The 18243-nt window shown below is 40.9% G+C and overlaps 1 pseudogene; it reads left to right on the top strand.

The window, feature by feature from the left end:
• The first annotated feature begins 11417 nt into the window (after positions 1-11417).
• LOC116647253 lies at positions 11418-11847 on the top strand (annotated as a pseudogene).
• Positions 11848-18243: the final 6396 nt, after the last annotated feature.

Below are 18243 nucleotides of genomic sequence, written 5' to 3'. Positions count from 1 at the left end.
TCTCCTGGATGATTTTCACATTCATCAAGGCAGTTATTCATAATCTTCTTCCACAGAAAGCCCTGTCAAAACCGTTCTCCACATCAGAAATGTTTTCCATTCTTATACTTTCTATGCAGATTTACTTGGTTGGCATGCTTCTGGCTGTCAGTTCTAAGAGCTAAATCTCTTCTCCGTCCCTAATGGAAACAACACAGCAGGTACATCCCCTACTTGTCACAGTGCTACTGCCCATGTATTTTTCAGTCTAAATCTCAGGTCCACCTGCTACATTTACCATGTGCATCACTCACATTACCTCCCTAAGTGACTTGTGGTCTTTCCTAAAGTCACATGATGCCATCAGTTCTGCAACTCTCTTTTCTCTGATATGGGTTCCAAATTAAGTTCAATTTATCCCTTCTAGGGCTTTATATCAAACTCCTTACTTCAAGAAAATGGATTATGAAAATTTGGCCTATATTTTTCCAATGTCAGAGTCAGTGCCTTCATTCTGTAGCTAAGTAGTAGAGCAGGAGATACCTTGGGTATCAAATTCTTATACTAATAAATGGATCTTAGTTTCTATGAATTGCCAGGCCTACTTTGGTTGTTACAGAAATTAGTAACACATAGTTCCTGCCTTCCAATAGCCTACAGTCTAGTGAGGTATAAGAGACATATGGAAACAGGTCTATTACACTACAGTGTGGTAAGTGGGAGCACAATGATGGTGTGAGGCTGGCTGGGAAAGTTTAAAATGAATCACAAGAATGAGTGGAGGTGAACTGGGCAAACAAATGGGGAAGATGATCCGGACTGAGTGTATGCAAAAACACAGTGTTGAGAGAGATCTGAGTATGGTTAGGGAATGGGTCTTGACTACAGAGAGTTGAAGGGTTGGGGGGCGGGGGTGTGATCTTGAGACACTTAGTAAACTAAGGCCTGCAAAAGAGCCACCTGTTTTATAAGTAAAATTGTACTGGAGCACAGCCATACCTATTTATTCACATATTGTCTGTGGCTGCTTTATTGCTATGATGGCAGAGTTGGTAGTTGCCACAGAGACCATTTGGTCTGCAGAGGAGAAAATATTTACTATCTGGCCCTTTACAGAACAAGTTTACCAACGGATGCCATAAAGATGTGAAACAGAGCACAATGATCTTAGAAGGGCATACGAAAGAGTCTAGACTATTCAGAGGAGCAATAGAAAGGTTGATGAAGGATTTAAATAAGGGAATGACATGCTCATCAGATTGGTGTTTTAGGAAAACCACTTTGGCTGCATATGAAGAATGGATTAGAGGGAGCAAGACTGAAGGGAGGGGCACCTGTGAGAATATATTGCAATAATCCAGGCAGGTGATGATACGCATGAACTAGTATATGCCCAGAACTGTGATAGAAGATACTTATGGAAGAGAATAATAGGTAGCATTGTCTTTTCTTAGACTTTTATGCTGTGACCACTCTTCTTCTTTTGTTCTTGATTTCCTATGTGCTTCCCTCTCTTCCTCTAGAGTTTTTTCCCAGTGTGATCAGTCTTTTCCCTTCTTCAAACATCCTATTCATATTTGAGACTATATCCCTTGTTAAAGTCAGGCAGGCAGAGACTTCAGGAATCTGCATGTCTGAACTTCTATAGCTGTGCTGTTGCTGTTGTAGTTTATCTGTCCCCAAATCTGAACCACTGACTTATGATTTTCCTCCTCCCCCTCCTCTTCCTCCTCCTCCTATCTTAGTCTGTCTACTTGGGCCACTAGAACCTCCCAATATTTCACTGCTCGCCCAAAGTACCATGTTGCTGCTGTCCCAGCATGCACCATTCACCATAAAGTCCAAGCTTTTGAAGTTGGAAACAATTATCCTAATTGTTTATGTAAAGTAAATCTGAAGATGTGACAGTTTAAATTACTTGCCCAAAGTCACAGCAAATTAGTAGAAAACCAAGTTTCCTAATTCCTTACCTTGAGCTCTTTCTAACAGTTGTAAGTTCCTGTCCCAAATTAGGGAAATAAAATAACAATCACCATTTCGGCTCTATGATAGATCACTTGAAGGAAGTTTGTAAATAGCCATGTACCTGTCCCAGCTACTTGACTATAAATAGTTTTCTTAAGAAATTCCACTGACTAGATCAATTGCTTCCTGATGTAGAAATCCAACTAAAAGTGTCAGAAACCACCTGGAATCCAATTATGAAATAAAGGAGGACTTAATACCCAGGCTGGAAGTAGGAAAATGATAGATGATATTTTAGCTTTGAAATATAAAAGGATTATGGGATTTTATGGCTTTCATTTGGTTTTTATCTCATACCATCATGTCCTTTAAATACCCAAGGTCCTGAGATAAATCACTCACCTCAAGAAATGACGGTCTCACAACCGTTTTGTAACCTGCAAAAATGTCACATTTATTACCATCATTTTACAGTGACATTGATATTTTACCTCTACTGCAAAAGAGTCACACATAACACAATGAAGACAGATGCTATCATTTTTGTAGGACTGAGTTTAAAGAAAGATGTGGGTGGTACTGAAAGGCTTGGTCTCTTCTAGTGAATTCCACAAGCAAGGTCTGTAGAGGACAACCATCAACCCTGGAAAATATCAGGACTATCAAGGGCATAGTTGCCAAGAGCTGACACCTAAAGGACTGGATCTGGTTGTAGCCTTCCAAAGTAGCCCTGTCCTATATGGCAGTCACTTGCCACATGTGGCTACTTATTTTACCTAACATAAAATTAAAAATTAAAAAAGACAAGAAATAACAAGTGTTGGTGAGGATGTGGAGAAAAGGGAACACTGTGTACTGTTGGTGGGAATTTAAACGGAGGCAGCCACTATGGAAAACAATACAAAGTTTCCTCAAATGTTAAAAATAGAACAATCCTACAATCCAGCAATCTCATTTCTGGGGATATATCCAAAGGAAATGAAATCACTTTTTAAAAGAGATATCTGCATCCCATGTTCATTGCAGGATTATTTATAATAACCAAGACATGGAAACAACCTAAGGGTCACTGACAGAGGAATAGATAAAGAAAATGGGGTATAATAAACCCCTGGCCAGACTTATCAAAAAGAAAAGAGAAATGACCCAAATTAACAAGATCATGAATGAAAGAGGAGAGATCACAACCAACAGCAAAGAAATGCAAACAATTATGAGAACATATTATGAGCAACTCTATGCCAGCAAATTAGGTAACCTGGAAGAAATGGATGCATTCCTAGAGATGTATCAATTACCAAAACTGAACCAGGAAGAAATAGAAAACCTGAACAGACCTACAACCACTAAGGAAATAGAAGCAGTCATCAAAAATCTCCCAACAAACAAAAGCCCAGGGCCAGATGCCTTCCCAGGGGAATTCTAACAAACATTTCAAGAAGAATTAATACCTATTCTTCTGAAACTGTTCCAAAAAATAGAAATGGAAGGAAAACTTCCAAACTCGTTTTATGAGGCCACCATTACCTTGATCCCCAAACCAGACAAAGACCTCATCCAAAAGGAGAATTACAGACCAATATCCTTGATGAACATGGATGCAAAAATTCTCACCAAAATACTAGCCAATAGGATCCAACAGTACATTAAAAGGATTATTCACCAGGACCAAATGGGATTTATCCCTGGGCTGCAGGTTGGTTCAACATCCCCAAATCAATCAACATGATACAATACATTAACAAAAGAAAGAACAAGAATCATATCATCCTCTCAATAGATGCAGAAAAAGCATTTGACAAAGTACAGCATCCTTTCTTGATGAAAACTCTTCAGAGTACAGGGATAGAGGGTACATACCTCAATATCATAAAAGCCATCTATGAAAAACCTACAGCGAATATCATTCTCAATGGGGAAAAACTGAGAGCTTTCCCCCTAAGGTCAGGAACGTGGCAGGATGTCCACTATCACCACTGCTATTCAACATAGTATTAGAAGTCCTAGCCACAGCAATCAGACAACAAAAAGAAATCAAAGGCATCCAAATCGGCAAAGAAGAAGTCAAACTCTCACTCTTTGCAGATGATATGATACTTTATGTGGAAAACCCAAAAGACTCCACCCCAAAACTGCTAGAACTCATACAGGAATTCAATAAAGTGGCAGGATATAAAATCAATGCACAGAAATCAGTGGCATTCCTATACACCAACAACAAGACAGAAGAAAGAGAAATTAAGGAGTCGATCCCATTTACAATTGCACCCAAAACCATAAGATACCTAGGAGTAAATCTAACCAAAGAGGCAAAGGATCTGTACTCAGAAAACTATAAAATACTCATGAAAGAAATTGAGGAAGACACAAGGAAATGAAAAAATGTTCCATGCTCATGGATTGGAAGAACAAATATTGTGAAGATGTCAATGCTACCTAGAGCAATCTACACATTCAATGCAATCCCCATCAAAATACCATCCACTTTTTTTCAAAGAAATGGCGCAAATAATCCTAAAATTTGTATGGAACCAGAAAAGACCCCGAATAGCTAGAGGAATGTTGAAAAAGAAAAGCAAAGCTGGCGGCATCACAATTCTGGACTTCCAGTTCTATTACAAAGCTGTCATTATCAAAACAGTATGGTACTGGCACAAAAACAGGCACATAGATCAATGGAACAGAATAGAGAGCCCAGAAATGGACCCTCAACTCTATGATCAACTAATCTTCGACAAAGCAGGAAAGAATGTCCAATGGAACAAAGACAGTCTCTTCAACAAATGGTGTTGGGAAAATTGGACAGCCACATGCAGAAGAATGAAACTGGACCATTTCCTTACACCACACACAAAAAGAGACTCCAAATGGTTGAAAGACCTCAATGTGACACAGGAGTCCATCAAAATCCTAAAGGAGAACACAGGCAGCAACCTCTTCGACCTCAGCCGCAGCAACTTCTTCCTAGAAACATCACCAAAGGCAAGGGAAGCAAGGGCAAAATGAACTATTGGGACTTCATCAAGATAAAAAGCTTTTGCACAGCAAAAGAAACAGTCAACAAAACCAAAAGACAACCGACAGAATGGGAGAAGATATTTGCAAATGACATATCAGATAAAGGGCTGGTATCCAAAATCTATAAAGAACTTATCAAACTCAACACCCAAAGAACAAAGAATCCAATCAAGAAATGGGCAGAAGACATGAACAGACATTTTTCCAAAGAAGACATCCAAATGGCCAACAGACACATGAAGAAGTGCTCAACATTGCTCAGCATCAGGGAAATCCAAATCAAAACCTCAATGAGCTATCACCTCACACCAGTCAGAATGGCTAAAATTAACAAGTGAGGAAACGACAGATGTTGGCGGGGATGAGTAGAAAGGGGAACCCTCCTACACTGTCGGTGGGAATGCAAGCTCGTGCAACCACTCTGGAAAACAGTATGGAGGTTCATCAAAAAGTTGAAAATAGAGCTACCATACGACCCAGCAATTGCACTACTGGGTATTTACCCCAAAGATACAAATGTAGGGATCTGAAGGGGTCCATGCAGCCCGATGTTTATAGCAGCAATGTCCACAATAGCCAAACTGTGGAAAGAGCCAAGATGTCCATCGACAGATGAATGGATAAAGAAGAGGTGGTATATATATACAATGGAATATTATGCAGCCATCAAAAGGAATGAGATCTTGCCATTTGCAACGACGTGGATGGAACTGGAGGGTGTTACGCTGAGCAAAATAAGTCAATCAGAGAAAGACATGTATCATATGACCTCACTGATATGAGGAATTCTTAATCTCAGGAACCAAACTGAAAGTTGCTGGAGTGGGGGCTGGGGTGGGAGGGATGGGGTGGCTGGGTGATAGACACTGGGGAGGGTATGTGCTATGGTGTGCGCTGTGAATTGTGCAAGACTGTTGAATCACAGATCTGTACCTCTGAAACAAATAATGCAATATATATTAAGAAAAAAAAAGAAGACAGCAGGAGGGGAAGAATGAAGGGGGGGAAATCAGAGGGGGAGACAAACCATGAGAGACGATGGACTCTGAAAAACAAACTGAGGGTTCTAGAGGGGAGGGGGGTGGGAGAATGGGTTAGCCTGGTGATGGGTATTAAAGAGGGCACGTTCTGCATGGAACACTGGGTGTTATGCACAAACAATGAATCATGGAACACTACATCTAAAACTAATGATGTAATGTATGGTGATTAACAATAAAAAATTTTTAAAAAAAAGAAATTGAAACTGAATGGTATATGTGGTGAAGAATTGAATGTAGCCTCACTTCTTCCAAAGGCAACTTCAAAAGGACATTATGTCAGTCTTGTTACTACTACATCCCTAGCATCTGGCAGGTGCCTGGCACATAGTAGACACTCAGTAAATATTTACTGGGAGTTGAGAAATGATTAAGAGGGGGAAGAAGTCTCATTTTAATTCTTACTATTGTAACATTTTTAATGATCATTCCAGTTTCTCACAAAAAGATTCCTCATCTGGCCAATACCTGGGACACTGAATTCAACCCCAGACAAGAATTACTTGGATAATTCTAGGCTTACTGAGGCCTGGGATCCAATTATTAGTTCACCTTCCTGTTATTATAACCTGGCAATATGTCTTATGTAGTTCTCAAAACTACAGTATGCAATGGGGAGAAACCAGGCTTTGAAATCTCTGATTTGTCATTTACTAGCTTTGTAACTTTCTTCAACTTACTCGATCCCTCTGTGCCTCAGTTATTTCATCTGAAAAGTGGGGGCAACAAACAGATGCCTTGTGGGATGATTGGGATCTAATGCAATGAGCTAATATGAGGGAAGCACTGAGCAGGGTTCCCAGCACAGAGCACATGTTCAGTTCATGGTGTCATGCCTCTACACTGCCTAGTAGATGTGTAGTCCTGACATCTCATAACTGTCCATCTTATCCAAGGCTCCTGCAAGTGTCTGGAAGTCACCCACCCTCTATGAATCCACCACAGAGCTCTCAACAACCAACTCATTCTTCTCAGGTTGTGGGATGGGAAGGTAGGTAAGATGGGAATATCTGCGTGGCTCTGAATGGGTGGTTTTTTGATACTCTGGCCCCTGTTGTGAAGGTAATAAAAACAACCACAAGCTTTTTTTTTTTTTTTTTTTTTAAGATTTTATTTATTTATTTGACAGAGAGAGACACAGAGAGAGAGGGAACACAAGCAGGGGAGTGGGAGAGGGAGAAGCAGGCTTCCCTCCGAGCAGGGAGCCCGATGTGGGGCTTGATCCCAGGACGCTGGGATCATGACCTGAGCCGAAGGCAGACGCTTAACGACTGAGCCACCCAGGCGCCCCACAACCACAAGCTTTTATGTTTGTTCACCACTACACTTCTATTGCTGAGCACATTCATTCATTTATTCATTGAACATGTATTTACTGAGTGCCTTACTATGTGCCAGCAGGGTCAAGGCCTTGGGGTTAGTGGTGAACAAGATAGAGTGTCCACTCTCAAAAGGTTTGAATTAGAGGGATAAGAATAGATTAATAAATGAATGATGAGATTTAAAATAGTTATATGTGCAATGGAGAAATTAAAACTAAGATATGAAATAGTAATTGGGGGAGGAGGAGGTAAAAGAAGCAAGGAGACCACTTTAGAAACCTTTCAGTAGGCTAGGCTTGAGATAACTTAGAATGGTATGTTTGGAGATAGAAAAAATGTGAATGGTTTCAGAAATAAATAAAATCTTTAGGAAAAAAAAGGTGTGTGGGGGGGCGGCGCCTGGGTGGCTCAGTTGGTTAAGCATCTGCCTTTGCCTCAGGTCATGATCCCAGGGTCCTGTGATGGAGCCCCGCATCGGGCTCCCTGCTCAGAAGGAAGTCTGCTTCTCCCATTCCCTCTGCCTGCCACCCCACTTGTGCTCTCTCCTGTAAAACGGAATAATAATTGAAGAGGATGTGAAGGGAGAAGATGCTGTCATTCTGTTTTAAGATGGGAGGCACAATGTGTGTCCACGATAGGAAGGGCCTTCAAGAGAGAGAAAAATTGGTAAGGCAGAATGGGAGGTACATGGGAATTCTGTAACTATCTTCCCAATTTTTCTGTCAATCTAAAACCACTCTAAAATAAAAAGTTTATTTAGGGGAGGGGAAGGATGAAACAGAAGAAAGAAAGCTTTCAAGAGCAAAATCCTTGAAGAGGGGCTGGTCTCCAAAGCCTGAGGGAAGGAGGGTAGAGTTGGCTGCCAGTGAATATCATTCATTTATTAGTGAATAACTGAATGAATTTTATTACATTTTAAGCTTATATGCATTCACTCACTTTTATCATCATAACCTTCGGAGATTATTGTGATACTCTTTTTATAAAATAAGGAAACTGAGGCTCAGACAGATAAGGCTCTGGTTGAGAACAACACTCACCATCAGCCAAAGGATTTTGAAAAGCAAAGGTCAGACTTTGTGCCAACACCTGTTTGCTTGGTAAGGGACTGAACATGTTGGCTTTGTTAGGTGTAATGCAAGTAAGGCATCCCACCAGTGTTTCATGTTTGGTCTTAGTTTCCTCAGCTGCAAACTGAAAGAATACAATAAAACACGTATAAGGGCCTTTGGATCTAGAACTTTCTGATTTTAATTTTGTTGAATAGCTTCTTGTGATGAAGAGTGAGACAGGTTGGGAGTGTCTTCCATTAAGACAAATGTGTGGGCAGAAGAGAGAGGGATCTGAGTATCACACGTTCACTACACATTACTTGGAGGTCTGTTTAAAGCAACACACACTGTGTTGGAATCTTCCACATTGCTTGGCAAGGCGGTGCTGACAGGATCATCTTTGCTCTTCTGCAAGTGTTCAGTGATTGTGAATAAAGATGCAGTAATGCTGAGTCAGCCTCCTTTCCCTCCTCCTGGGGAACCTCATGAGGAATAAACCAAAACTGCAGGTCTACAAATGACAGGTCATTCTTGACAGCCATATGCAAGTTCTCTTAGTTATCCAATCACATTTTTTTTCAAGCCTTTATCCAGTTTCTAGTCCTACTGTGAATCTGAAAATCTGAGAAATTTGGGAGTACCCTCCCTCCCAGATGAAAATTATATTTCTAAAACATTTTTTATTTATACCTATCAGGCAACACAATTCCTTTATTAATTCAAGTCAATTCAATAACCATGCACTGAGAGCCTGCTAACATACTAGGTCTCATGCTAGAAATTGGGAATACAAAGTTGCATGAGATACAGTCCTGGAACTCAAAAGACTCCGTCTGAAGGGTGATTTCCAAGACTCATTGTTGTATGAAGAAATGGCAGCAATATCATGCCTAATTGTCTCAGCCAAGGTACCATGATGGCCTATTCCATTTTTTCCTGTGTCCCTCATTCTTTTATTTGCAGACTCTCCCGATCTACCTTGCTCCCAGACTTCTAGTTGAGTTTGTCCAATGCAGAGAACATCAAGAGATCAGAGGCTGAGTGGGAAGTGGGTCAGGATATTCATCCCCGTGGCTCTCCACCTGCAGAGTCACTGTTGGTTGACAGCATCCTTTGTCTGTTAGGTGGCTCTCTCCACATAGCTCTCTGTCTTAGGTCTTGGTGACTACTCCCTTCCTCTGCCCCTTTGGCCCTGGGGGTGAGTGGTACCCCTTTGTTACTAACCCTGAGTAGTCTGCCATTCATTCCTTATGAATGGCTTGGTACTGCTGTCTATGACTTCATAAGTGTTTCTTTTATTCATCACTCAATGACCTAACTGAATGTGCCCTTTGTTTCCCATATGGACTGTGATGGATCTGCACATCCTCATTTATGTTTGCCATAATCCAAGCTCTTCTTTATTATATGCTGCGGCCCTTAGGGATAAGCCTCTTGAGATACGTGTGAGAGAGCCAGAGCAATGAGGTCAGTAGGTCCTGAGTGCCATCTCTGGCTTTGCTACTAGCTGGGGCATGAAGTCAGCCACATTAATTAACTTATTTAAACTTAAGTTTCTTCATTTGTAAAATGGAGATGAAAAATATCTATCTCATAGGTTTTTTGTAAATATTAAATGAATAATATATGTATTGGATCTTATACTTCCTGGGATGGTATTTTTATTTTTTTATTTTTTAGAGAGAGAGAGAGAGAGCACTTGCACACGGGGGTTGGGGAGGGGCAGAGGGAAAGAGAATGCCAAGCAGGCTCCATGCCCAGTGTGGAGCCCAACACAGGACTCGATCTCATGACCCTGAGATCATGACCAAAGCCAAAATCAAGAGTCAGACGCTTAACCCACTGAGCTACCCAGGCACCCCTGAAATAGTAATTTCTAAACAAATATTAATCTCTTTCACCTTTGGGATTCTAAGAGGTTTTTCGGAAAACCCCATGTAGAATCCCTAATAGAGGGTAAGACACAGCTGCAAGACTTCTCCTGTAGAGAACCTTTCTTGATTGCCAACTGCAGTTGACCTCTCATTCCTCTCAAATCCTTGGGCTCTTTGTTTGCATTTCTCTAATGGCTTGGTTCATATTTTGCCTTAAATTTCAAATATTAAATATAATATTCAATGCCTATATTTATGAATGTTGATGTTTAATGACCCTCTACCCCCATTAAATCATGCATTTCCTAAGGCTAGGAATTGATTCTATGCACATTTATATCCCCAGTACCTACCTCTACAGTGGATGATGCCTAACAGGAACTCAACAATTTTTGAGATGACCACATGTCTGGATGAATGAAATGAATAGCAATCCTAAGATGTAAAATGCTATTTCTAGTAATTTGGATTGAAAGGGAAGATTTGAGGGGCAAGGAGACCATTCAGAAGTCTGGATAATATAGTACAGAGAAGAAGAGATATTAAAATAAGGAATGGTCAGAGGTCATGAAAAGGAGGGGAAAACAGATTTGAGAAATGCTTAGGGAGTGACTATTGGAATATAAAGGGTGAGAAAGAGGATGAAAAAGAACATGGGACTTTATGCTTGGACAGCTGTGTGTATGATTTTATTATTAACCAAGATAGGGAATATCAGGGCAAGATGAGGGTTTAGGTGCTAGGCAAGTGTGGGGTGGAGGAACAGATTATTCTCACCTCAACATGCTGAGTTTGCGGTGACCAAGAAATATCCCATTGAGGATGCTGGGAATATATGTGTGAAGTTTGAAAGAGAGATGGGAGCTAGAGGGAGGTGATCCTCTGTGTTCAAATGGCTCGTTCAGCTTAATTTCATTTATCCCTCTATAAAGAAATCATCTGTTTCCACTCTTAACTTTAAGGTCCTTGTCTTCATAGTATTCCCAGTGCCTAGCATGTAAAAGTTGCTCAATGAGGCCAAGACCCGCGCTTCTGCGCTTCCAGCATGCGAGTGCTTCCGGTGTGCAAATGTTTCCGGTGTGCGAGTGCTTCCGGTGTGCCAGTGCTTCCGGCGTGCTAGTGCTTCCGGCGTGTGTGTGCGGTTCCCCACGCGGTGAGCCCATGGCGATGGCAGCCAGCGGTAGCGACCCATGGGCTGGCGACGTAGAGGAGGACACCTCACAGCTTATCTTCCCCAAAGAGTTTGAAACAGCTGAGACACTACTAAATTCAGAGGTTCATATGCTTCTGGAGCATCAAAAGCAACAGAATGAGAGTGCAGAGGATGAACAGAAACTTTGAGGTCTTCATGAAAACTTTAAATTACACAGCCCGTTTCAGTTGTTTCAAAAACAGAGAGACCATTGCCAGTGTCCAGAGCTTGTTGCTCCAGAAGAAGCTTCATAAATTTGAGTTGGCCTGTTTGGCCAGCCTTTGCCCAGAGACTGCTGAGGAGTCAAAGGCACTGATCCCAAGCCTGGGGGGGCAGTTTGAAGATGAGGAGCTACTACCGCAGATTCTTGATGATATCCAGACCAAGCGCAGCTTTCAATATTAATCTCCAAATACCACTCTGTTGCTGAGGGAACTACATCCCAAGCCCAGCACCACTGTCCTGATGTCTGGAGCTGACTTACATGGAAATTCCATTGCACTTGGGCTTCCTTTGGATAGAACAACCCAGCTTGGTCTTGGTTTAGGTTGCTATTTCAGACTTGACTATTGGACCACGATAACCTGACCTTGCCTCTGGGAAGGGTGGGTGGGGTGATGTGCATATAAGCTATACTGTTGACTACCTCATACCATGGTTTTGGCCCTGTGTTATTTTTAAATTTTTGTTTTGTTTTAAGATTTTATTTTTTTAAGTAATCTCTATTCCCAGTGTAGGGCTTGAACTCAGTACCCCAAGATCAAGAGTGGCATGTTCCACTGATTGAGCCAGCCAAGCACCCCTTTTTAAGATTTTATTTTTTTAGCCCCGTATTATTTTTGATTCCTAAGATTTCATGTTTTAATTTCAATGTGTTTGTAGTTTTTGCAACTACAGGAAACGACAGTCTTATCTAAATGCAAAAGGAAGAATTAAGGGGCACTTGGCTGACTCAATTGGTAGAGCATGTGACTCTTGATCTCTGGGCGGTGAGTTCAAGCCCCACATTGGGCATGGAGCCTAAAAGCAAAACCAAGCAAAAAAACCCAAACAGGAACCCCAAATACAAATGCAAAAGGAAGAATTAAACAGGCCCTGTACCATCATCTGAAATCCTTACAGAAAGGGTGATAGTGCTAATGACTGTGAGACAGCATTGGCATCATTGTGCTTAACCCAGAAGTCAAGGAGGAAGGTCACCATGGAAAGCAGTTACACCGAGGATAACTGCCAAGCATGGAGGGCCCATACATAGCCTTGAGGTACATCAGTACTTGACCTTTTTTCTTGTACTGTTGAAGAATGTAGATTTGGAGGCAGTGGTCCTAAAGCACTGTATTCTCACTCTTAAATTAAGATTTTTTTGTTTCCTTCAGAGGACAGACTTGAAGGTCTGAACACTTTGAAGACTCCTTGGATGGGGCATCCACTCCAAACCTCTGTCTTGCTACTTAGCAGCAGGTGATCTCTGATGGGGGTGATTTGGAAAGAGGGAGTCTGCCCCTTCCTGGGCCACTACAGTGAAGTCACTCAATGTAAAGCAAGTTGGGGTAAACTCTTTAATAGCTAAACATTCTAGCTTTGTGCAGTATCATAGCCAATGAGCTTTATCCAAGGTGTGATTGTTGCTAACTGAAAGGAAAAAATATTGCTAAACATTCTAGCTTTGATTTTTCTGAAAGGAAATATGCCTATTTTCTTCACAATTCGAGATTTTTCTTTGGAGTACTTGTTGGCTCCAAATGAATGCATGATCCAAAAACAAAAAAAAAAGGGAGAAATAACAAAGTCATTTTTTTTTTTTTAAAGTAGGTTCCAGGGACGCCTGGGTGGCTCAGTCGGTTAGTCATCTGTCTTCGGCTCAGGTCATGATCCGAGGGTCCTGGGATCAAGTCCCACATCAGGCTCCTGGCTCAGCAGGAAGCCTGCTTCTCCCTCTGCCTGCCATTCCCTCTGCTTGGGCTCGTTTGCTCTCTCTCTCTGACAAATAAATAAAATCTTTAAAAAAAAAAAAAAGTTGCTCAATGAATGATCTTTCAACTTATGAATGATTGTTGAACTTTGGGAATCATGGGCTGGGAATAGGTAATTGTGTAAGTCAGGGGAGGAATGAGATTGTTCACTAGACTAGGAAGGAACCTGTAAGGAAGAGGTAGAGAAGCTCACATAAAAAAGATTGGAAACCAGAGACAGGAGGAGAGCCAGAAAAGAATGTTCTCTGAGTTTCAAAAGAGATTTTTTTCAAAGAGGAGATTGTGGGATTGTTAGTGTCTTTGGGATCAAATGGGATGAAGACCAAGCCCATTGATTTTGGCATTTAGAAATTAGGAAGTCATTGATGACTTGAGCAAGAACAATTACTGTGAAGATGACTTTAGAATTCAAAATGATACAGTGATAAGGAAATACGGTGTCTTTGAGATCAAATGGGATGAGGACCAAACCCATTGATTTTGGCATTTGGAAATTAGGAAGTCATTAATGACTTGAGCAAGAACAATTACTGTGAAGATGACTTTAGTGAATTCAAAATGATACAGATAAAGGGCGCCTGGGTGGCTCAGTCGTTAAGCGTCTGCCTTCGGCTCAGGTCATGATCCCAGGGTCCTGGGATCGAGTCCCACATTGGGCTCCCTGCTCAGCCGGAAGCCTACTTCTCCCTCTCCCATTCCCCCTGCTTGTGTTCCTGCTCTCGCTATCTCTCTCTCTGTCAAATAAATAAATAAAATCTTTAAAAAAAAAATGATACAGATAAGGAAATACATATAATGAAAGTATACCAATCTTGCGTGTCATAGAAATGTAAAAAAATAATAGAACAATAAACTATACTAAAGGAAGCTTTTAAGAAATCGTAATTAAACATATTCATAAGTTGAGGGAAGGAGCCAATGAGATTAGAAGAAGGTGAAGATACAAGCAGGGAAGTCTGTAGGACAGTTTTAAATTTCTATACTATTAGGATTTGTAGAAAGTATATCCCATTCTTATTCATAACTACCAGGCATTTAATATTTTTCTAGAAACCCTGTTGTGGTCATTTGTTGGCTTGTACCCACCAAAATATTTGAGCCACTAAATCACAACAGTCAGGGTCACAGAGATATCTTTTCATGTCGTGTTGTTGAAGAAAGCCAATCACCTCGTAGACTCTAATGAGACTCACCACTAAAGAAAACATTCTTCATTCTGGCATCACCCTTTTTCTTGTTGCTTGTAGCAATAAGAGACTCCCAAGGATAAGCTGCCAATATAATCATCATTGACCCCTGTTTAAACACCACCACAAATAGTGGTTCATGTTATTGCTTACATCACCCAGCAAAAGAGCATGTCCGTTGGGTTTTGAAATTATTAATGTCAGTGATTTTTAATACTATTAGGAATAATATTTTTTTACACTAGGATCATGACTGACTTCACATAGGTCTCTGCTCCCTCTAAAACCTTATGTTTCATCATTTGCCTGTGAGTTTATTCTACAGTATTTTTAAAGAATTGGCTAATTTTGAACATTGCTAAACTCTTCCACAATGTGTCTTAAATTTGGTTTTATAGATAGTCAGCTTGAAACAAAAGGATATCTGAGTATTTCTTTGGTAATGCACTGAATAATATCAAAAGCATACCTAATTAATACGACCATGATAAATATTTTCATAAGTGATTTTTGGTTCTCCTTTTGTGATCCAGAACAAGTTAGTAAAGTAAGGTCAAAATTCTTTGGGGTTGACCTAATTGGACTTTTTTCCCATTTCTCTTTCTTCTGGGTAATAGGGTTGTTTTCCAACAGTGTTTTAGTTTGTTTACTCAAAAGTAAACCACATTAAGCTTTTTACCACTTTAATCTGTTCCAGATATTAAGTCCTATTTGAAATGAAGAGACTATTTTCTTCAACAGAATAAGGTTTAGTTCATTCTGTTTCAAGTTTGGGAAAATAATAAGTGTGCACTCTCTTACTCCCAGTATTCAGTGACTACACCCATTGCTTAATTTTTAAAATTCTGAACTGGAGCTTAAATTCTTCTAAAAGAAAAGTACAGTGGGTTTCAGAAGAACTTTTAGCCAATTCAGGATAACAGAACTGGGCTTTTCATAACCAGCCTGTGCTATACTAGCCCTGTTTAATTTAATTTAATTAATTTATTTATTTTAAAGATTTTATTTATTTGACAGAGAGAGACACAGCAAGAGAGGGAACACAAGCAGGAGGAGTGGGAGAGGGAGAAGCAGGCTTCCCGCCGAGCAGGGAGCCTGATGTGGGGCTCGATCCCAGGACCCTGAGATCATGACCTGAGCCAAAGGCAGACGCCTAATGACTGAGCCACCCAGGTGCCCCTAGCCCTGTTTAATTTTAGATAGTAAACACAGTCTAGAACCTTCCCCTCAGCTGCAGAGACTGGACTAGCACAGCACAAAGGTATTGGAAGTGAAATTTTTGGACCCGTGGTTTAAAGCTAGCTTTCAGTGAACCAGAAATTGAAACCCCTTGAAACCATAACCTAATCAACCTGCACTCTTAGGCAAGCTTCAGAATAATCAGACCTGTCGTTGCTGCACAAACGTCTGCTGTGAAATGTCAGTCTTTCTATCACCAACAGGAAAGTCTACTTCCATGGTGTTTACAAGTCCAGCTTTGGAAAATCTGGTCCTAATCCCAGACTAACTTCCTCTGTGATAATTGCTAACATAACAGTACAACACAGTGACCTTATTAATAGAACCCCTATTTCAGAAATCCATCAGCTACCCAGCTGCCTCCTTTAGAGGGGCTTCTATTTATGCAGATGCCAGAGGCTGTGCTTCTGGGGACCCAAATCAGTCCACGTGGCTTCCCTCCCCAGATGAAGTGATAAATTAGACTTTGGGCCCAAACTCCTCATTCTTCAATCTGCACTGTGCCTAGAAAGTATTAAAATAATTTTATTCTGGTGAAACCACTGTAGGGAAACTGGGTGAAGAACTTGTGATGGAGAGAGATAAGGAAAGCAAAACAAGTCAGCCAGAGGGATCTCTGCATCCCTATCTTAGAAGCAAGGGTTTGCAGTAAACATGAAGGGGGAATGAATTGTGAGAGAGGAGCTATCCTTGAGAATGTGCTTCCGTTAGCATACTGGGCAAACTCTTTTTTTTTTCAGAGCATTAACTGGAAGGAAAGCTGGAGGGAAATTTTCTTGTCTATTCTTCTCATGAAACTGTAAGTTTCTTGACATAAGAACTGTTACATTTCTTTAATCACTAACACAACTCCTGGTCAAGTTCAGCATCTTGAACTTCTGTTCACTTTCTGGAATCCAAGGAAGTTTTCAAATTTAATATCATTTGTGTATAAAATTGCCAGTTCCTGTATAACCTCATTAGAACAGATGTACAGCTCATTAGTGAGTTAGTTGTTGGTACCAGAAAGTACACATTTCTAGCTTTGTCATCAGAGGATAATAAAAATGCATCTCCTCATTCCAGGAAATGCTCTTCCAGGCTCAAATACATTCCTATGGGTTGTGACCTAAGTCTGAAAAAGCTGATAGAAAGAGCAGGACAAGACTCACTGTGATGGTTAAAATTTTTTTAAGATTTTATTTATTTATTTAAGAGAGAGAGCTAGAGTGTGCATGAGAGAGCACATGAGCGATAAGCGGGGGCCGGGAGGGGGGCGGGCAGTGGGCAGAAGGAGAGGGAGGAGCAGACTCCCTGCTGAGCAGGGAGCCCAGTGCAACGGGGGCTGGATCCCAGGACCCTGAGATCATGACCTGAGCTGAAAGCAAACGCTTAACTAACTGAGCCACCCAGGCGCCCCTGTGAGGGTTAATTTTATATGTCAACTTGAAGGGCATTTGGGGAATGAGATTAACATTGGATTCAGTGGACTTTGAATAAAATAGATTGCTATTCCTCCATAATATGAGTAGGCCTCATTCAATCACTTGAAGGCCTTCATATAACAAGGGCTGACCTCCTCAAAGCAAGAAGAAATTCTGCAGCAGAAGGCTTTCAGACTTTAACTGTAGCATCAGCTCTTTCCTGGATCTGCCAGTCTACCCTGCAGATTTTGGACTTGCCAGACTCCATAGTAGCATGAACCAATTCCTTAAAATAAATCTACACACACATATATATATATATATGTCACACACACACACACACACACACACACACACACACACACACACATCCTATTGGTTCTGGTTCTCTGGAGAGCCCTGATACACTGAACAACAGGCATATTATACAGTCTATCAGTCTATCATCCAATCACCTCATAGCCCATTTCCCCCTAGACTATTATACAGGAAGATTCACCATGCTGTTCATTTGCACAATGCTCTCACTTCTTTATGGATTAGAGAGTAAGATTAAACAGAGAGTGTCCTCATGGAAATGCCGTTTAAACCAAGTAGGGGACTAGGTGTCAGAAGACCTTGGTTCCAATTATAGCTCTGTCTCATGCTGTCTGTGATATTTACCTACCTGTGCCTCAGCTTTCTCTCTGTACAGGAAGGGGTGTTCTTAACCTGGAGACCATGGCTGGGCTTCAGGACATTTGTGAGCCTCCTACAATTTCATGCAAACACATATATGCTTATTTTTATGACAAGATGTTCCGTAGCTTTCAAAATTTCAACCAGGTCAGTGAACTGCAAAAAAAGTCATGGTCCTCTAGACTCGTAATGGCCATAGCTCATTCCAGTTCTGAGTTACCCTAATACTCTTCTATCAGCTGCAGATGGTTTGTGGCTTTCCCTGAAAAATGATTTCTATTTAGTGCTTTGTGAGGTCATAAAGACCCTGAGCATTTACAA

This window comes from Phoca vitulina, unplaced genomic scaffold, assembly GCF_004348235.1.
Source record: "Phoca vitulina isolate PV1807 unplaced genomic scaffold, GSC_HSeal_1.0 scaffold40, whole genome shotgun sequence".
NCBI lineage: Eukaryota > Metazoa > Chordata > Mammalia > Carnivora > Phocidae > Phoca > Phoca vitulina.
The sequence above is the reverse complement of the archived record's forward strand: the minus strand, read 5'-3'. Positions and strand labels throughout refer to the sequence as shown.